Genomic DNA, 21039 nt, shown 5'->3' on the forward strand with positions numbered 1-21039 from the left:
GTTGAAAAAGTTTAATCAGTAAATTATTCATGGCCTGAAAAAGAAAAAAAAATTTCCTTCAGAAGAATCTACTTGTTTAAATGTCTCCAATGAAATGAACACACACTTTCTCAGAACATTTATATAGTTATATACCTTGAGTTTACAATTAATTCATTTGCTAATGAAAAATTATTTTCTTCCCCTAAAAGCATTTCTTAATTACAACTTCTCTTCAAAGATAATTATATGCAGCTTAGGTTGATTTAAATAATAACTTGTCTTCAAAATATCCATCCCTCGATTGTATATTTCTAGTAATTGAAATCGTTCCTCAGATAAAAACGTGTATATAATTTTTTTAAATCCTTATAAAAATTATAAATTATCCTCCTTTTGTTTATTTTTAAATTACTTTCCTAAACTTCCAAATCTTGTAGTTTTAAAGTATCACATTCATTGTATCAGTGTTTTCAGTAGTCATTTAAAGGCATGTTGAAACTCCTCAATAAACTGATTAAATCTTTTTTCTTAAAGCAATGTGATTGGAGAGACACCTTTTAATTCTGCTGCTGCTTATCTTATGCTTGAGCCACATTATTCCAGATGTTCATTTGGGATGAATGCTTAGTGCATATTTGTTTTTACATAGTTCCAGCCAAAAGAGAATGCCTCCCTCTTCCCCGGAGTCCATCTAAATTCAATATGGATTTATCAATGGCCATTTCTTGCCTTCAGCTTTCCCTCTGGTATAAATTGTGGGACATCTGACCAATGAGCAGAATGCAAGTTCCCAGAAAATGTGCTCAAGGGCCCAAGGGCCCGGGAGATTGTGCCTAGCCTGCCCCACTCACTCCCTTTGCACGATGCTGGGCACATCAACTGGGAGGCCATCTGAGATCATCTTATCCAGATGGACATGTTGTCAACACACACGCACATGACATCTTTTGTCATACAAGGAATACAATTACTGTAAATGGGTGAATGAGCAAGAGTTCACATGTAGTGGACTCTTCAGGTTGTTGGAAATCAGGAGACCTTTCCTAAGGGCAGTGCTTCTCACACTAGGATGTGCAGTCTTGCTAGGATGTGGGTTCCAACTCAGCAGGTCTGGGCAAGGCCCAATAGTCTGCACTTCTAATGATTGCTGGGTGTGCCGATGCTGCTGGCCCTTGGTCCTCACTTTGAATAGGGAAGTTATGGGATGTTTTTGGAGGGGCTAGGATGTACAAAATCAGGGACAAGAAACAGGATTCAGCAGACGTAGCTAGTCCTTTGTGTCATACTTTCTGTATGGTTTTCCATTTGTTCTCGGGACAGCTGCATAAGGAAGGTATTATATTAAATATCTTACATAAATCAAGGAATTTGAATTCAGATTCGTTAGAAGCCAGAAGAGAATTCAAACTGGGATCCCTTGATCCGAAAGCTATCTCCCCCCAATTTTTCCCAAGTTGAAGCAAGACAATAGTCAAGTTTCATGGGTCAGAGGTTAGAGGGAAGAATAGGGGTTTGTTTGGAATCGTTTTTCTGCCATCTTCCCACTTTCTCCATCTTCCTCACCCTTCCCACATGTCCCCCAGAATTCTTACTGTTTTAAACTACCATCTGCTTGGCCATTTGCTTGATTCTGGTATTAAAGGAATAGGCAGTTCTTAGTTTAAGGCTTATTTTCATAGCTAGATCTAAGCTGGCTTTATTTTTTTGTAATTCTGAAATTTGACGGCTGATTGCAAAAGAAGAAAGTTAAGTTAGTTAAGTTCATCCAAGATTCAATTACAACACATTTTACCAAACACATTTTCAAGAGTTTTATAGATGTTTAAGAAAATATCTTAGTTTTGGCATCCAAATCCTTTGTTGCATGAGAGTGTAATAAGAACTGTAAAATAGAAGATGTGCTAAATGGCCAGAGTAATTATGGCTACATTCAAAGAGCACTGGAGACTAGATCTCTTTAGCCCAGCAGAAATAACTCAAGTTCCTTATTTGAAGTAATTTCAAAGCACTGGTGTGCTCATTGTTACTGATTTCTGTGGACCAGCATGATCTATCTAAATGGACATTTATAGATGAATCTTGTATTTTTATCATCAAACTATTTTACCTTTTTATTAGTCTTACTGAAGTTAATAGTTACCATCTAACTATTCTGAATGCTACTGCATTTATTAGTTAGTAGTTAATAGACCCTATTCCCAAGGTCAAAATTAATATTTTAGGTAAAGTGGTTATAGTTCTATGGAGATGCCTTACTCCTTGATAAGGTGACCTCCAAGCAAAAACCTGAAGTATAAGGGAGTGTGACATGCAGATAGCTGGAGGAAGAGTGCTCAGGCTGAGGGAACAGCTGAGGCAGAAGTGTTCTTGACATTGCTGGAGGAAGAGGAGGCCAGTGTAGCTGGAGAAAAGTTAGGAAGTCAGAGAGGCAAAGGGCTGGGGTTCATGTAGACCCCATTAAGGGTCTGCACATTATCTCCGGGGACAATGAATCAAATGGCAATGCTTGGCACAGTTAGGTTTGTGTTTTCTGCATGTCACTGGGCTGCAGTGCAGAGATGGATTAGAAAGAGATAAGAAGAAAGTACAGGGTGTCCCAAAAGTGTCCATACAAAGGAAAAATTTTGTAATGAATATTTTATAAATAAAGCTACATTTAGCTACAATCTCCCATTTTTCCTATGTTTGGCAAATTTAGGAATACCCTGTAGACCAGTGGGGAGATAGTGGGCTCAACAAAAATGGGGATGGAGACAGGGAGCATACTTTGAGACTTACATGAGATGGAAGCCATACCTCAGGAAGAATAACTAGGAGGGAAATAGAATTTGCAAAGTCACCAGACACAGGTGGTAAATTGAGATTGGCTGAGGTTGGCTGAGGTCACCAGGGGAGAGAGCATATGGCCTGAGAAGAACATCAGACTTCTAATAAAGAACTCTAAATGCAAAAGACAGGGCCAAAAAATATCTTTAAAATGTTGATTATGAACAACTTTGGACTTACACTTTATCCTCAAACAAACTGAGTCAAGAGCGAGAGTCTTTCCCAGCACTTCAGGCTCTCAGGGACCCTCCACTGTGGCCCTGGCCACCTTCCCAAGCACCAGCTTCAGAGCTCGCCAGTCACAATAGCCTTCAAACTCAAGTCACCTCTCAGCGTGCTGTATTCAATGCTGCAGAGGCCATTGTGACAGCAGCCAGCATGCCTGGGCTTCTGGGCCCTCAACACTAGGACTTGAGAACTGAGTTGGTATAGTATCATTTCTGGGCTTGGTGTTGTGTGATTCTCTGTGACAAATTTTCTACTGACTTTCCTGCAAGCAGGAGACAGATCTGTCCACAGCAAAAAGCATGATAAAGACAAAGAGAGCTATTTATTCATATGAGAGTATAAACGTGGTAGAGCCACTAAAAAAAATAATTTTTAAAGAAAGTACGGAGGGTTGTCTTCCACAGATGTCAATATATTGTAAAGTTGTATTCATCGAAATATGGTGCAGAAAAAGACAAACAGCAGAAGTAGACCCGGAATGGACCCGTGTGTGTATGTATGTGTGTGTGTGTGTGTGTGTGTGTGTATGGGTGTGTCTAGACACATACACACATACATATATACACAATGTGTGTGAACAGACAGCTACCAAATTATAACAGCAGTTACAGCTGGGTGTGGGGTGGGGACTGGGATGGGGACTCTGGAACATTGGTTTTATCTATAGCTATTTAATTTTTTATTAATTTTTACCTTTATTTTCTTTAATTTTTATTTATCTGTGTTTCATTTTTAAATCAGAAAAGTCAACATTTGCATTATTGTTTAATTAATAGTTAATTCCCTCTGCTGTCCCTTGCCCTGGTTCTCAAAGCATTTTGGTTGGCCAAGCAGGGCCCAGACACTGCTGGCCTGGACAACCACTTCCTCTCTGTCTTCACATGTTGAAACACAGGGGGATCGTTTCCAGCTGGTTTCTGGGAGAAGAGGCATTGGGGGAGGTGAGTGCAGAGGAGGAGAAGGAGGAAAATGTGGAGGGTGGCCTGGAATCTCTTCCCTATCTGCCTCCATGGATGGCTCAAGTCCCCAGCGGTAGAGGCCCCGAGTGATGTTTCCTGAGGGACTTCCCAGGCCTGTGGGCAAAGGCAGAGGCCAGAAGCTGATGAAACCTCACGAGTGTGTTTGGAGACTCTAGCAGAGTTGTCTGTGGGCCCAGATGACAGAGGTGACATGAGCTTCACACTTCTCTGGCTCCATGAGGTTTCAAGCTTGGGACCATCTGGAGGCAGCCCACAGTCCAGTACTCCCCTGACGGTCCCATTAGCACTCCGAGGAAGGCGAGTCTCCTTCAGGGAGCTTCCAAATCAGCCCTCCACTATTTTCCTCCTCCTCCCCTCCTCCTCCTCCCCCTCTTCCTCCTCTGAGTTCCTGAGACAGAGAGGAAGAACTTGGCAGACTGCATGGTGACTACAGCTAGCCAACTGGTTTGTGATGACTCAACAGAAAAAAAATGGAAGGGCCTTTTTAAAGGGGTTTGGTTCCTGCTAGGGCAGTCGGGTAAGGGGATAAGCATCTTTTCCACTTAAGCCTAAATTACAACACTTTCACATGTTAGAGTCTATATTAATTTTCTACTGCTGCTGTAACAGATTACCACAAATTTAGTGACTTAAGGCAACACAAATTTATTAGCTTATAGTTCTGAACATCAGAAGTCCAATGCAGATATCACTGGGCTAAGAGCAAGGTGTCAGAGGGCTGCATTCCCTCTGGAGGCTCTAGGGGAGAACCTGTTCCCTTGGTATTTCATGCCTCTATAGGCTTCCTGCTTTCTTTGGCTAGTAGCCCCCTTCTCCATCTTTAAAGCCAGCAGCTTTGGGCCAAGTCCTTCTCATGCTGCTGTCTCTATGGCTCTCTGGTCACAGCCAGGAAAGGGTCTCCACTTACAAAGACTCATATGATTACACTGGTTCCATGCAGATAATCTCCCCATCTCTAGGGCCTTAATCACATCTGCAAAGTTCTTTTTGCCATGTAAGGTAACACATTCACATATCTTGGGGATTGGGATGTGGACATCTTTGGGGGCCTTTGGTCTACCTACAAGAGAATGGTCAGGCCAGGAGACATTTGCATTACTCAGATGCTCCAACAATGCATGGTATTGACCTTGGAAGAGGAGCAGAATTACCTTAGAGCTGGTGAGGCTGAAACTTCAGAGTTCCTCACTCACTTGCTCTAGTGCCCCTCTTACAAGTCCTCAATTTTGTAGGCATAATTTTGTATTCTGTTTCTTAAAGAGATCCTCCTCAGTTATAGAGACTTCAGGCCCCACAAACCCAAATGGGCTCTTGCTCTGGAATGGGTGTGGGATAAGATAAATAAGGGCTCCCAGGAGGACCTTGAGGACCAGTGTGGGGCATAGTCTGGCCCACAACAGGCCTGTGCCTACTTTTGTCAAGTGAGGCACTCAAAGGAAGTGTTTGGAGAAGCATCTGGGGAGGAGGTTGAGCTGTGACTCAAGGGGGTGTTGGAGATTTCTGAGGAGGAAAGGAAAAGAAAAGCAATGAAGGATATGTTTCATAAAAAAAGAAAGATTCAAAGGGGTATGGGGACATTGTTGTTGGGTGACATGTTCTGTAAACCTCCCCTTCATCTCTGCCCAAATGTCAGCCATTCACTTCATGCTTGAGGAGCTGGATTTCTGCTTTTGAGCTTTAGTGGAGATGGGTTGCCAGGCTGTAACAGGCTTCTGCGCAGGTAGAAAAAGAACAAGACCAACCCAAAAGTTGGTAACATCGGGTTCATATGTTCTTTCACTCATTGAAAGGGATCTTGGAGAAGCCAGAAACAAAAGGCCATCTACTGTATGATTCCAGTTATATGAAATGCCCAGAATATACAAATCCATAGGGCCAGGAAGTAGATTAGTGGTTGCCAGAGGATAGGGAGAGGAGAAAATTGGGACTAACTGCTGTTAGGTATGAGATTTCTTTTTAGGGTGATGGAAATTTCTGGAATGAGATAGTAATGATCATTGCACCACTCTGTGAATATACTAAAAAACACTGAATTGCATGCTTTCAAAAAGTGAATTTTATGGTGTGTGAATTATATCTCAGTTTTTACAAAAGGGGGCACTAGAAATTAGCTATGCCTAAAACCCAAGGAAACACACCATGAAGACCCATTTTCCAGAGCTGAAAGTCTACTCAGCCCCATACTCCAATACTTTTTTCATGCTTAAGACAGGCCAAGGTTCCTCTGAGTTCATACTTCTGAAAGTCAGAAAACCCAGTGCTGCACCTTTATGCAATTTCCTTTGTAAGCAAATAGGGATTGACAGATCTTCAAACTTCTTTGGCTTCCAAATTCTTCTGCATAGCAAGAGGGACACAAGGAATAAGTATATACTGATACTACGATTTAAGCAAAAAAAGGTTAATAAGCAGAGAGGTTAGTGACAGCAAAAATAAAATGAATTGCTACGAATAATGCAAACCAGAGCCAGTTAATCTTTACAAGTCTTCATGTTTTGGAATTTCTTTGTAACATCAATCTTCATCCTTCCAGAGGGTCATGATAATCATAGGTAGTAAAGTGCTTGACTGTGTTTTTCTATTGATTTGCACTTTTTCCATTTAGATTTACAACATTCAGTGGAATGATTTAATAAGCTATTTTGGAGATATGGTTTGGCACAGGTAAATTACACCAGCCTGCAGGCTCTATTTTACTGTGCAATCTTTCCTATTGTAAAGGTGACTTTGGAGACAATTTCAGATTGTCAGCATCTATTAGTTGTCCATTAGTATCAAGAAAATAATTTTGGGTGTGATGATTTGTGAGCTGCATAGAAACATACCTATTAGTGTCAGAGGATAAAGGCTGTTTAAATGTGCTTGGGCAGTACATAAAACAAAGTCTGAAAACCAAAAACACTCTATTAGAGGGAAAACCTAGTAAGGTTTTCTTTTGATATGTGATATTTCATCTTATCATTTATATTCTGTAGCATATAAAGCATAACCATTAGAGCATTGAAACTTTTTGTTAATTTGGTGGTCCACAAGAAGCCATAGTGTAGTAGATGGATTGAAAAATCTTTCTAAATCTTTAATAACACCACCCCCACCTTCCCTAAGTTTTGAAGTGTGAGTTTGAAGTTCCTCTAATAAAGAAGTATGGTTTATTTTCCCTTACCTTGACTTTGGTCTGGCCTTGTGACTTCCTTTGGCCAAGAAAATATGGCAGAAGTGACTTTCTTCCATTCTCTCCCTTGGAACTTTGCTGAGATTTGAACTACTTGGCCTTTTGTGGTGTGTATGTTTTACACTCTGTCTGTGGAACAGCTCAAACTTCATTGCCTTGGCTGAAATTGCTGAAACTCTGGCATGTTCAGAAGTCATCAGATACTTAAAGGAACATATTTCTGCCCTTGCTACTGCTCAGGTAACAAGGAAGAAAATGGATAGAGACAGCAACATGTCTTTGAAATCTTATAGCTAGTGTGAGGTTTGTTTTTTTTTTTTTTTTTGGTAAGAAATTTAAAGTTTGCAGAAAGCTAAAAAGGAGGATACAAAGTACATTTCACCATAAAGCTAACAACTGTTACTATTTTGTAATATTTGTTTCCAACCACTGTTTTAAAAGGAAAAAAAAATTGTATTTGGCTAAAGTTCCGTTTAACCATTACCTGGTCTCAATCCCCTACTCTTTAGCCTGAGTGTGGTGTGGTGTAGTGTGGACTCACATTGTATACATGGAACATCTTGCTCTTTTACTCATCATATTTTTGACATACAAATAGATGTATGATACATCTATATGTGTATATCCATATATGTACAATATATACACAAATGCAGTTTTTACATGTATACATATTTTGTTTAATCCTTTACACTTCTGTATGTAGTCTATCATGTGGATATAATACCCTGTATTAATTCCTTTTCTATGATTGTACATTCAGATTGCTTCCAAATTCCCCCTTTACTAATAGTGCTGCAATGAACAGCACTTATACATAATTTCTTGTATTCAAAGACTAAGACTTTCTCTAGGTCACACACCCAGAATTCTGGATGGTCAAACATATGCTTTTTTGCATTCTCTGGACCCTAAATTTACCCCATCAGATAGGGACCTGTCTTTATAAGAGTTGCTGGATGTTAAGTTTCAGGGTGGTTGTCTCGTGGGACAAATTTATAACATGGGAAGCTAAAAGAAAAGAAAAACTAGATGAAAACTTGACATCTCTTTGAAACATTCTCCAAGTGGGGCAAACACACCACATTAGATCATTTCCGAGGAGTCTCAGATTCATTACTCAATAAGGCAAACCAGCTCTTTTGTTTTGTTTTTCTTGATGGAGAGATCAAGTTTAAAAGCCTGTTTTTTACTATGCCAAGGCATGCTATGGTAAACATACCATAGTATGTTCATGGTAAAGTCAAACAAGTTTCCTTCTGTAAACAGAAGAACATTATTCTTGTTCTTTAACCAGTAAGTAGGTAAGTGCTCTTAGATTTTACACATCCTCTATGAAAAGTGAATTAGCACACAAGAAGCCTGCCCTCATAATAAATGTTCTTCTCAACAAATTGTGTGTACCCTTTGTCCTTTAGGTTCAGCTCAGACCAGATGATCATAATAGGATGATGTCAACATTATCCTATTGCTTTCAATTTGTAACTATATCTGGGAGCTGCCCCAAGGTTTTTTGGTTTATGTCAGGTTACATGACAGATAATCTATAATGTAGGTTCTCTTAGTTTTAAATTCTTATAACTGGCCACAAGAATTGCTGGTTTGTAGAAGTAATACTCTATCATGCATTTTGTATAGAAAAAAATGAGGAGAAATAAAACTATTCTAAAACTACTTCCTTGTCCTCAAAACTCCCAAGCTAGACCTATGACAAAATGATGATTAACACAAGTAATAAAGTAATAATGTTAATCAAGTAAAATCCTGTGTGCTTCCAGAAATCACTCTTCAAGGAACATCTGATGCTAGTTTTTTAGCTTCATCCTTTAAGAAGATTTTTGGAATCAAGGCTCTGGTTTTTTAAATATCCGGCATATTTTTTACACTTGAGGAGAATTTTATAAAGACGTTTCAGGTGTTGCCAGTTTTTCAGCGATAATCAGACAGCTCTAAATACCCAGCTTTCTGCTGTGCTCTATTTGTGTGAAAATGGGACTCGGCAAAACACGTTTTTTCCTTTGCGCGCTTGCTTCCTGTATGTGCTGCCAGTAGGGGGCACTGGAGCCGGAAGACAGGACGGGAGAAGGCGCTTCATCCGGATTGGCTCGTTTTTTCCTGTCAGGACGCGGTGGCGCTTTACCCTGGCAGCAGCGGCCGGTGGCAGCCCGCACCTTCTGTCAGCACTTTCAGAAACGTCCTCCTGGGGCCGGAGGGTCACACCAGTAACAGCTGGGAGGCGCCCCTTTCTCAGCTGCCTGAGCCTTAGCCTGCAGTCGCCTCCACTAAAGAAGCAGCGCTCCCTCCTCCACAGGTATCAACACATATAAACATTTTTAAAGTCCTTGATACATTTGCCAAATTGCTTTCCAGACGAATTAGCGTGATTTACACTCACTAGTTAAGTGAGAAAAACGCTTCCAGGAAACCCTCTCCCATTCAATTGTTGTTAATGAACTAATCATTGTCTTTGATGGCTTTTTACATTTAACTCTTTAGTTCAGTTCTCAAATGCTAACCTCAAGCCGTGTTTAAGCTTTTTTTTTTTTTTTTTTGAGACAGAATCTCACTCTGTTTGTTGCCCAGGCTAGAGTGAGTGCCGTGCCGTCAGCCTAGCTCACAGCAACCTCAAACTCCTGGGCTCAAGCAATCCTCCTGCCTCAGCCTCCCGAGTAGCTGGGACTCCAGGCATGCGCCACCATGCCCGGCTAATTTTTTCTACATATTTTTAGTTGTCCAACTAATTTCTTTTTATTTTTAGTAGAGATGGGGTCTCGCTCTCGCTCTCGCTCAGGCTGGTTTCCAACTCCTGACCTTGAGCGATCCTCCTACCTCGGCCTCCCAGAGTGCTAGGATTATAGGCATGAGCCACCACGCACAGGCTGTTTAAGCTTTTTAGAATTAATAATTTTTCATGTTTTTATTTTCAAACTTCTAAATTGTTGACATGGAATTATCTAGGCCTTGGAAGTTTGCCCCAGACTTTTAAAATCATCAGGGCCCATGGTTCTTTTTGAAGTTTTATGACTCACCCCCCCCCCTTTCTTCAATAGTTATGGGACTTTTTGGATTGTTTACTTATTGTTGACCTTTTTTTTTTTTTTAAATGGGACTAAAAGGGGAGCAACCCTAATTGGGGTAGCTACACTGGATACACTTTGCATGAAAGGGAAGCCCTGGTTTTCATATTTGTGTGCCCTCCGAGCCTTGGCTATAGTCTCTTTTTCTGATTAGTACTTTCTCCAAGATGTAGAGCCTTGGTTCCCACGTTCAAAAGCTTTTGGGATGACATTGTCTGTAGTTTTCCTTACCTTAAGGAATGGACCTGAGATATTTCCTGCAAATTGAGTGTGAGTACTGGTAGGCCAAGATGTAGTTCTTACTTTTCCTCTATTTGCCCTCTAGGATTATTGACCTTTAGTTTTTTAGTATAAAATATCAAATGTTGAAGGGGGATGCCTGTGGATTCTTAGGCTCCAAAATCAGCATGTGTTTGTTTAGTGGTATCTAATTAGGAATGCTGTAGATGAGGATGTTAGTGGCCCAGGGGAAAAAAAAACAACACAGTAGTTCTAGTTCTTAATTGCCTTGGTGAGGGGTGTCACGTGATGGGGGAGGCCAAATTTTAGGGGAAAAGAAAACCTGAGGGAAAAGAGACTCAGTCTCTATCACTTAGCCTGCAAACTATGACCTGTGGGCCAGATCTGGCCCACTGCTAGCTTTTGTAAATAAAGTTTTATTGGAACACAGTGATGTCCTTTCATAATGGCAGAGGTTGAGTGGTTGCTACAGAGACTGTATGGCCCACAAAGCTGAAACTATTTATTATCTGGTTCTTTACCGATAAAGTTTGCCAAACTTGATCTAGATTTTCAAATATATTGCAGTTGTGTCTGCCTAGTTATTTCTTGCAGTTTCAGGGTTTTTTATTCCCAAAAGCTGTTATGTCTATTTTAACACTCATAATTTATTTAATGGACATTTTCTTCTTCCCCTTTTATTGATTATGTTTGACAAAGGTGTTCTTTTTACATTTTTTTCAAGAAACTTGCTCTTGGGTTTATAAATAATGCTATATATATATATATATATATATATATCTGTTTTCTAATATATTTATTTTTTGCTTTATCATTTCCTTCATCCTACTTAGACTTAATCCTTTTCTAAAAGTGTTAAGATAATTATTTTTTCTGACCCAGCCAGCCCCCATTTCTTTTAAAATCACAGGAAATTAACATTTTTTAGTTTAAAAACTAAAACTAAAAACTAGAAGGCAAAGACACCATCAAAGCACAGATAAAAAGAAGAAAAAAACCATCCAACATTCTACTTCCATAGTCACCATAATCATTTTGGAATTTTTCCTTCTAGATTCTTTTTTAAAAAACAATTTTATTTTTTATTTCATTTATTTACTTATTTATTTTGAGACAGAGTCTCACTCTGTTGCCTGGGCTAGAGTGCCATGGCATCAACCTAGCTCACAGCAACCTCAAACTCCTGGGCTCAAGCAATCCTTTTGCCTCTGCCTCCTAAGTGGCTGGGACTACAGGCATGTGCCACCATGCCCAGCTAATTTTGCTGTTTTTAGCAGATACGGGGTCTTACTCTTCTTCAGGCTGGTCTTGAACTCCTGACCTCAAGTGATCTTCCCGCCTCAGCCTCCCAGAGTGGTAGGATAACAATTTTATTTTTAATTGGTAACTTTTATGTTATGTGCTTTCTTACCTTATAACCATTTTTAATGGTATAGTTCAGTAGTAGTAAGTACCCTCACATTGTTGCACAACAGATCTCTAGAACTTTTTCAGCAACTGAAACTCTGTACCCATTAAACAATTCCTCATTCCTCCCTCCCCCAGCCCCTGGCAACCACCATTCTACTTTCTGTCTTTTTGAAGTTGATGGTTCCAGGTACCTCGTATAAGTGGAATCATACAGTATTTGTCCTTTTGTGAATGGTTCATTTCACTTAGCACAATGTCCTTAAGTTTCATCTGGGTTGTAGCATGTGTCAGAATTTCTTTCTTTTTATTAAGGCTGAATGGTATTAGATAGACCACATTTTGTTTATCATTTCCTCTGTTGATGGACATTTGTTTTGGGCTACTTCTATTTCTTGGCTATTGTCAATAATGCTACTATGAGCATGTATGTGCAAATATCTCTTTGAGATCCTGCTTTCAATCCTTTTGGATATTGTTGGGACTCAGAAAACAACACCCCATAATGAAGGCCTCAGAAGCAAAAATTTTTCTCTGACTTTCTCCTGCCCTCATATTTCTCAGTCCCATTCTCCCCTGAAGCTAGCCATAGAAACTACAATCCCTCTTCCCCAAGGCAGATCACAGAAACCAGAACACCTTTTCTCTAAAACCAACCATAATACCTATAAATACTACTCTAACTGTCCTTCTGCCTTTCTGTGTAAAAACTGGTCATGAAGAAATTATCTGACCTATCTTGTTTGACTGTAGGTCATAAGACCCCCCATTCCAGAGAGGGTCTTGCCCCATACCTTGAATGAAGGAATGCATGTTCAAAATCCAAGAAAAATCTAGACAGACAGGCCTTGCTGGGTTTCCCCATTCCATCTATTAGTATTAGATCATACCCTTTTTGTCCAATCATATTTCTATAATATATGGTTGTCCATATTTTGTTGCATCTATGCATAAAAACGGGCAATTTCCTCTGTATCTTTGGGTTTTCATTCTGAAGGCTCCTGTGTATATACATTAAATAAATTTGTATGCCTTTTTTCCAATTAATTTGCCTTTTGCAAGTTGTTTTTTCAGCAACACTTCAGAGGGCAAAGAGGAATTTTCTCTTGGCCCCTACAATATATACCCCAAAGTGGGATTGCTGGGTCATATGGTAATCCTGTTTTTATTTTTTGAGGAATCTCTGTACTGTTTCCCCTGTTAGCTGTACCAATTTAGTCTCCTTTTTGAGGCACATGAGTTTCAGCGGTAAATTGAAGTCATTCTTTTTTTTTAAATAAAATTTAAATAAATTTTCCTGAGCCCTCTTTTTGATAACCCTTTAGGAAATGCAATCCCCTGCTCCAAGTGTCTCTGACTCCAAGGGGACTTTTATTCTAATGTTTGCAATCAGTTTCTTCTCTCATTTTTTCCTCTCCTTAACCATTTTCTCTTTTATTTTTCTGGGAGTATTTATCAACTTAGATTCTTATATTACTAGTCAGTTATAAGTCACCTGTCATCTGCCACCTTAAATTCAACAATGTTTTTTTTTGTTTCCATGGAGTCTTTCTTTCTATTTACCTGTTTGTTGTTATTTAATAAGACAAGTAGACTGAGGGCAAAAAATGCATTCTTCAAAAATGAATTTCTGAAATCCCTGACCACTGAGATGGTAGATTAACCCCCTCCCCCCAGTATTTAGATTATGTTTTGTATCTTGTTGCTGTTGTCAGATGATTTTGCTCTTTCTTAGATGATTCTCCATGTCTTACGTGTGGTTTACTACAGATATTTTTCATCCAATGGGCTTGCATTGCTATCTGAACAGAATGATGCTTTTAAGATATAAAAGATGATGGAGTTGTCTTGTTTTAGTACTACTTTTAAATATCCTAAAGAAAGTTTTAAAATACTAAATAGAACATGAAAACCTTGAGATGAGTTAATTTATTGCTGCATAATGACAAAGCTTGGTGGTTTAAAAGAACAATGATTTATTTTCTCCACCCTGTTGGTTGCCTAGACTGAGCTAGGCAGTTCTGCTATGCTTACCATTGACTGTGGCCACTCCTGGGCTACATTCAGCTGGGAGCTCATCTGAGGCTGGGACCTCCAAGATGGCTTCACTCAAAGACTGGCACTGCAGCTGGTGTGTCTGGGACTAGCTGGGCCTCTTCTCTAGCAGGGGAGACAAACTCTCCATGTGGTGACTCAGGGCTTCAAGAGAAAATTTCAGAAGCTGCGAGGCCCCTTCCGCCATATTCTGTTTCCAAAGCAAGTCACAGGACCACCCTAGATTCAAGAGGTGGGGAGGGAAAATAAACTCTATGTCTTGATGGCCAGAGCAGACTACTTGGCAGCCATATTTGCAGGAAATGTGCCAAAACTTAATACAGACCCCTTTAATTTCATTCAGGAAAATAATAGATATTGAGATTTTACATATCTATTATTGTACCATAGTGATGCAAGGTATCACTATGAGGGTAAATAACGAAATGTCTGTTGCATTAGTCAGCAAACACTTTCTGTAAAGGGCCAGGTAGTAAATATATTAGGCTTTGTGGGCCACATAGTCTCTCACAACAACTCAACCTCTGCCATTGTAGTGTGATAGCAGCCATAGACAATAAATAAATGAATGAGCATGGCCATGTTCTAATAAAACTTTGTTTATAAGAAACAGGTGGTGGGCAGGATTTGTCCTGTGGGCTGTATTTTGCTGACCTCTGGTCTAGAGAAATAGTGTTTTTCATGCATTCTAAATAGATTTTAAATTAATTATGTGAGAATGAGATCTCAGATTCTAATAATATCCACAAAAACTATCTGAAACAAACTAAAATTAATACAAAAATGATTACATAGTGAGCTTGTATTTGTTATTTTTGTATCATCAACATCATTCCCTACTAATAGCATTAAGCACGATGTATTGAATCTGTTTATTACTTGGGAGTGATGCATGGAGGCACAGCCTTTTTCCTTACTTGATTACCATTGCCTTTTAGATTCTATAAAATCACTTAATGTCCTGGGAGAAAGGATATTTGATAATGTGAAATCCTATTTGGTAGGCAAAAGGCAAACGGTGGGATAGTTGCTATTTGCAAAATACATTTACTAGCTTTCTGTTCCCATGACTCCAGATATTTGAAATCTTAGGTCTAAATAATGAATCAAAAGGAAAGTTGTGATTTCAAAACCCTCTTGACCACTTTTTAGTAGTTAATGATTTTTTTTTGACCTCTGTACTTTCCAGTAAATTCTTACCATTTCATCTCATCCATAGTACCTTAGTGTTTTATGAGATCATATTTTATTTTTTCCTTGTAAATAAGACACCAGAATAGAAACACTCTTTCATCTTTTTGTCCCCTGGGCTTTGTTTTTCTCAGATGTTGAATGATAGGTACTAAGAGTGTGTGAGACCTAATGTGAAAATGCTGCATTTTGTGGTTGTGTGGTCATATTTTCCAGCCTGCCACATGGGCCAGGCTGTCACCATCTACCTGCAGGGGGAGGGAGCTTCAGGCACAGTTCCAGGCCTCTAACAGCTGACATGGTACAGCCAAGGTTGGGAGAGAGGTGTTTGGGCCAGGGTGTACCCAGAGGGGATTAAGAGAAAACCCAAGCTTCCCTGGAGAGTTGCTTTTACAAAGTGCCTCTTTTGTCAGTGTGAAAGGATTTGATTAGATGTCTCATGTATCCTTGTCCACATAGCTTGTGTTTGATTAAAGCAGCATTGGGCATTCAGTGGCTTCAGACAGACAACATGTGAACTGCTTTAGATTGAAAATTTATACATCACTAGAATAGCAGTTGTTGTCTGAGCCCCTCCTACTCCTGCCACAGAGAGTTCTTTCAGCTTCTGTACCTGCCATGAGTCTGTTAGGGCTGAGAAAGCACCACCCCAAAGCCTGGTGGTTGGACATGCTGAGAGGACTCTGAAGCTGCCTCAGACTCAAGGTCCTTCTAACCTTGTCTTATTCCCACCAAGCTCTGGGAGAGACCCTCTCTGGAATTTTCTTACCTGGCCAAGAAAGCTTTATTCCAAAAGAAATGCAATTGTCTTAAATCCCCTCCCTAGGGATCTCATCAAATGTCCAGGAAAGATCGACTGCCTGTGAAGTGACTGGAGTCATCACCTTGCCCAGACAGACTTTTCATCTGTTCTTCTGAGGGAATTTCCCAGATATTACCTGGAGGACTTTAGCTTCCTGATAAGAGAACCTTGGTTTCTGTGCAGCCCACCTCTCACCTTCCTGTACTGTCTGCCTCCCACCTCCCAGGTCCATTCATCCTCCCTAATGATTTACTGCCTCTCAAACGAGTTGTCTACACTCCACTTCTCTCCTCTCCTTTATCTAAGCTTCTGTACTGCCCTGGGTTAGTGCGTAATCACTCTCCTGCCATCCCCCCATGCTATGCATGTTAAAATAAAATTTTTGTATGTCTTTTCTCTTATTAATCTGCCTCCTGTCAGCTAATTTTCAGTGAATCTTCAGAGGACGAAGGGGAAATTTTCTCTTTGTTCCTACAAGTCTCTCCAGGAACTGGCTCAAAAATAAAATAAAAATAGAATCCATCCCTAACAACTTTGGAAGTGGGTTTTTTGCTTTCCTCTCAGGCCCTTTCAAATGGGTGCTTCCTTTGTATTATTCTTTCATTTTCTGATTTTTCCCTCCAACCCTGAGCACTCAGCCAGAGGGCTGGATCCTCCTCTCCAACTTGATGTGGCCAGGGTTCTAGAAGCCAGCCTGGAGCCTGGCTCTCTGGAAAGGGCCATTTTTCTTTTGTGCTTCCTTGAGGAAAATCAGTCCACAGTAAAGCACAGATTTCATTCTGTTTCATTGACCAGCCAGATGACTGGCACTTTTTTACACATATATAATCACCACGCATTGGGTTAGTTTCTCTAAGCTTTCTTTCAGAACTATCTCTTTTGATTCTTGTCCTATTTCCATTTCTGCTATCTGTTGAAACATCTTCTTTACAGATACCAAAATTGAGACACTAAATATGCTCGTGTGGCTGATGGCTAATGTTGGTGATTCATGCTTGAGAGGGCAGCCAAGGATCAGCTGTGAAGCAGAATATGCCTTTTCCTATATTTTCTAAAAGGCACAAAGTAGTTTCAAAGTGCCAGTAATAAGTTTGTTGAAGACTTAGAAATGAGAGTCATTTCATTTCGATTTCCTAGATTACTGTGTAAATTGCCAGCTCATAAGGGTCCAGGTCTTGGCAGGTGGAAAATGAGCAGTTTATAACATGCCATTCACTTTTTAACCTACTTGCCATCATTGAAATATCTATATGCTTTCCCTAGACACTTCACAGTATAGATTTTTGAAAAATTACCCTTCCAGTAGACTTTTCATGCTTCTAAGCTATTATTTTATCTTTAATATCTTATTGTAAATGATCATCTTAAGAAGGATACTCTTTTCCTGAGGATACTTTCCTGTTTCCCAGATTTTCTATATCTATGTGAACCAAATCTAATATCTATTCCTGTGACGTACTGCAAAATTGGCTTGCTGTCAGGATATGCAAATAGAATGATGTATGCAAACTACATTGTCAGTGTTGATGACTGAGTTGCATATTTTGATTAAGTCAAGCAGAGAACATCTAAGCATATTTTAATCACCTTAAAATATGAAATTATTTATGACAGCATTATACAAATAATACCTGGTAATTAGTAGTTATTGCATTATTTTTTGCTGGAGACTTGCTAGAATCGTGGCTTGGCCTCTGGTAAGCTTGAGTATGTGTTTTCAGATGTCGTGCATTGCTCCTAATGGGCTTCACAATGGCCAGGTTGACAAATGATCCATGCCTGGTCCCCTCTAACTGCAGCACCATTTTCCATCGTTGACTGTTCTGTAGTCAATTTGTCAAGATGGAGTCTGCTGTAAGTTGCATTAAATTAAGTGATTATACTTTGACATTGCTACATGACTCTGTAATATTCATTTAGCATTGGTAGAACAAGGAGATTCTCTCTACATGGACTATAAGCCCTCAATGTAAAACAAACAAAAATTATACATTCAAGTACTTTTGGGACAAAGAAGAGAAAATTTGTCCAATGAAATATATTTTATGTTTAATAACAGAAAAGATATAGTGAGTTTAGTGAGTATTGTGAGTTTTCAGCTAAAATTAAAAATATAACTTCAGTGTTTTAAAAAAATTTGGCTGAAATCTATGAAAATAATGTAAAAATGTTTATTTAAAAATGTTTTATTATGGGAAATGTTGAAGGTATGCAAAAGGTGACCCAGTGGAATATTGAGCCCCCAAGTACAATCTCCAGCTTTAATCATTATTGACTCATAGTCAATCTTGTTTCATTCTGCTTTTTCTATATTTACCCACTTCTCATCTTGCTCTCATTATTTTGAAGTAAATTCCAGGTATCATCACATGTAAAAGTGCCTTTACAAATAAAAGCATTTTTTAAAACTTAGACAAAATAAAGTATAAATAAAATATTAGGTAATGGCAGCTATGATGCCAACATAATTCAAGAAAATGGAGTAGGGGCTGGCATTTAAGGGCTGTCAACCTTATGACATAAAACCAAACTTTTACAAAATAATGAATTAGGTACAAACTAAGAGCCAAATATAGATGTTTTAATTGTTCAGTCAGTATTTATTTTGTAAATAAATAAATGTAAGGCTAAAAGCATGTGGCAGTTACTCAAAAAATTCAACCTAGAGTTACCATATGTCCCAGCAATTCTACTCTTAGGTATATATCTAAGAGAATTAAAAACATATGTCCCCCAAAAAAATAAATAAATAAATAAAAATAAAAAATCCATCAGTCTTCCTCATATTAAAAAAAAAAAATATGTCCCCACAAAAATTTGTGCACAAATGTTAAAGCAGTGTTTTTAATAATAACCAAATAGTGGAAATGATATGAATATTCACCAACTGAATGACTGAATGAACAAATGTGGTCTGTCCACACAATGGAATAGTGTTTGGTCATAAAAAGGAATGAAGTACTGACACATGCTACAACATGGATGTACCTGGAAAACATTATGCTATGTAAAAGGAGCCAGTCACAAAGGATCATAAATATTATATGATACTATTGATATGAAATATCCAGAATAGGCAAATCCATAGAGAGAAAGTATATTACTTGCTGCCTAGGGTGAGAAGGGGGCACAGGTAGAGGCTAGGGGAAGTCTGGAGAGAGACTGCTAATGGGTATGAGGTTTCTTTTGGGTGTGGTGAAATTGCTCTAGAATTAGTGGTGATGGTTGCACAACTTTTTGAATATGCTAAAAACTGCTGAATTGTACATGTTCATGGGGATAATTTTATAATATATAAATTATATCTCAAAAAAAGTTGCCATGGAAATAAGAATATCTAATCACACCAAAGGTAAGTAGATAGACCTACTTTGCCACTAAAAGCTTGAGAGGTTGAGGCAGGCATCTTCACCTTTAAAAAGGTGAACTGTTTTTAAAATGTCTGCTATAAAATTAAGCAATACAAGGGAGATATGAAAATTTCTTTGATGTCTTCTGCCCAAGTCAAATTTCAGATTATTGAGGCTCTATCATTTTTATACCAATCTTCAAAAATGTAGCTTGTACTTAGCTGCCTTTTAAGTACCGGGTATGAAACATAATATAACCTTTTCTGTATCGACTAGGATAATTACAATATGCCTTAATCACATTGGGTGCTCAATAAACATTTGTTAACTGCATGGATAAATGAATGTTCTTACTATAATTTTTTTAGGATATTGGGTGTATAGATCAACATCATTAATCATCAGAGAAGTGCAAATCAAAACTACAATGAGATATCATCTCACCCCGGTTAAAATGGCTTTTGTCAAAATGACAGGCAATAACTAATGCTGGCAAGGATGTGGAGAAAGAGGAACCTTCGTACGCTGTTGGGGGAATGTAAATTAGTGCAACTACTATGTAGAACAGTATGAAGGTTCCTAAAAATAACTAAAAATAGAATTACCATATGACCCAGCTAGCCTACTCCTGGGTATATATCCAAAGGAGGGGAACTCAGTATATCAAGAAAGTATCTGCACTTCCATGTTTATTGTAGCACTATTCACAATAGCCAAGATTTGGAATCAACCTAAGAATGCATCAATGGATGAATGGATGAAGAAATCGTGGTGCATATACACAATGGAATATAGCCACAAAAAGAATGAAATCCTGCCATTTGCAACAATGTGGATAGAACTGCAGAATGTTATGTTAAGTGAAATAAGCCAAGTACAGAAGGACAAAGCTTGCATGTTCTCATATGTGGGAGCTAAATACTAAAACAATTGATCTCATGGAGACAGAGAGTAGTATGGTGGTTACCAGAGGCCGGGAAGGGGAGCAGAGAGAAAGGGATAAAGTGAGGATGGTTAATGGTTGCAAAAATATAGTTAGATAGAATGAACAATATTTGGTAGTACAACAAAGTGACTATAATCAACAATAAGTTAGAGGAGGGGTAGGAAACCTGTGACCTTAAGGCCACATGTGGCCTTCTGGGTTCTTAAATGTGGCTTTTTGACTGCATCCAAATTTTACAGAACAAATCCTTCTATTTTTATTACTACATTTTTGTTCATCTTTTATATTTTTATTTTTAAAATACCAAAGAATAAAATAAGTTTCAACAAAATAATCCTCCCAGATTGGCTGGCACAATTAGAACATTAGTAAGCCATAAGGACTAAATTGACGACTGCTACGCTCATGATTTAGTTCTAACTTCCCCCGCCTGGCTGACCCCACTACTGCATGAGGCTGATTAGTGAGAGTTTATGGGGGTTGAGTACACCAGCCTGTTACCAGCTTTTGAAGCGGTGCACTATGTTTCTGTTTGAAGTGGAATTTGTGAACAGTTGCACAGATCGACAGTATTTTTTAATTCTGTCTGCTTAACAACCCATCATGTCAAAGAAGACCAAGAGAACACTGAAGGAAGAAAACAGATGAGGATTGGGAATTGGAATATTATCTTGTTTCTGCTCAAGATGAGATGATTTGCTTGCTTTGTGATGCTGGCAATATCAACATTAAAGAAATTCAATGTTGATTAGCATTACAATACTCATAAGGACCACAAATATT

The 21039-nt window shown here is 38.8% G+C and overlaps 1 protein-coding gene across 1 annotated transcript in view; it reads left to right on the forward strand.

The window, feature by feature from the left end:
• LOC105882445 (glia maturation factor beta) overlaps positions 1-21039 on the forward strand; it is a 902793-nt gene that overhangs the window by 30634 nt on the left and 851120 nt on the right. The gene's annotated exons all lie outside the window — the stretch shown is intronic.

Source organism: Microcebus murinus, chromosome X, assembly GCF_040939455.1.
Source record: "Microcebus murinus isolate Inina chromosome X, M.murinus_Inina_mat1.0, whole genome shotgun sequence".
Classification (NCBI taxonomy): Eukaryota; Metazoa; Chordata; class Mammalia; order Primates; family Cheirogaleidae; genus Microcebus; species Microcebus murinus.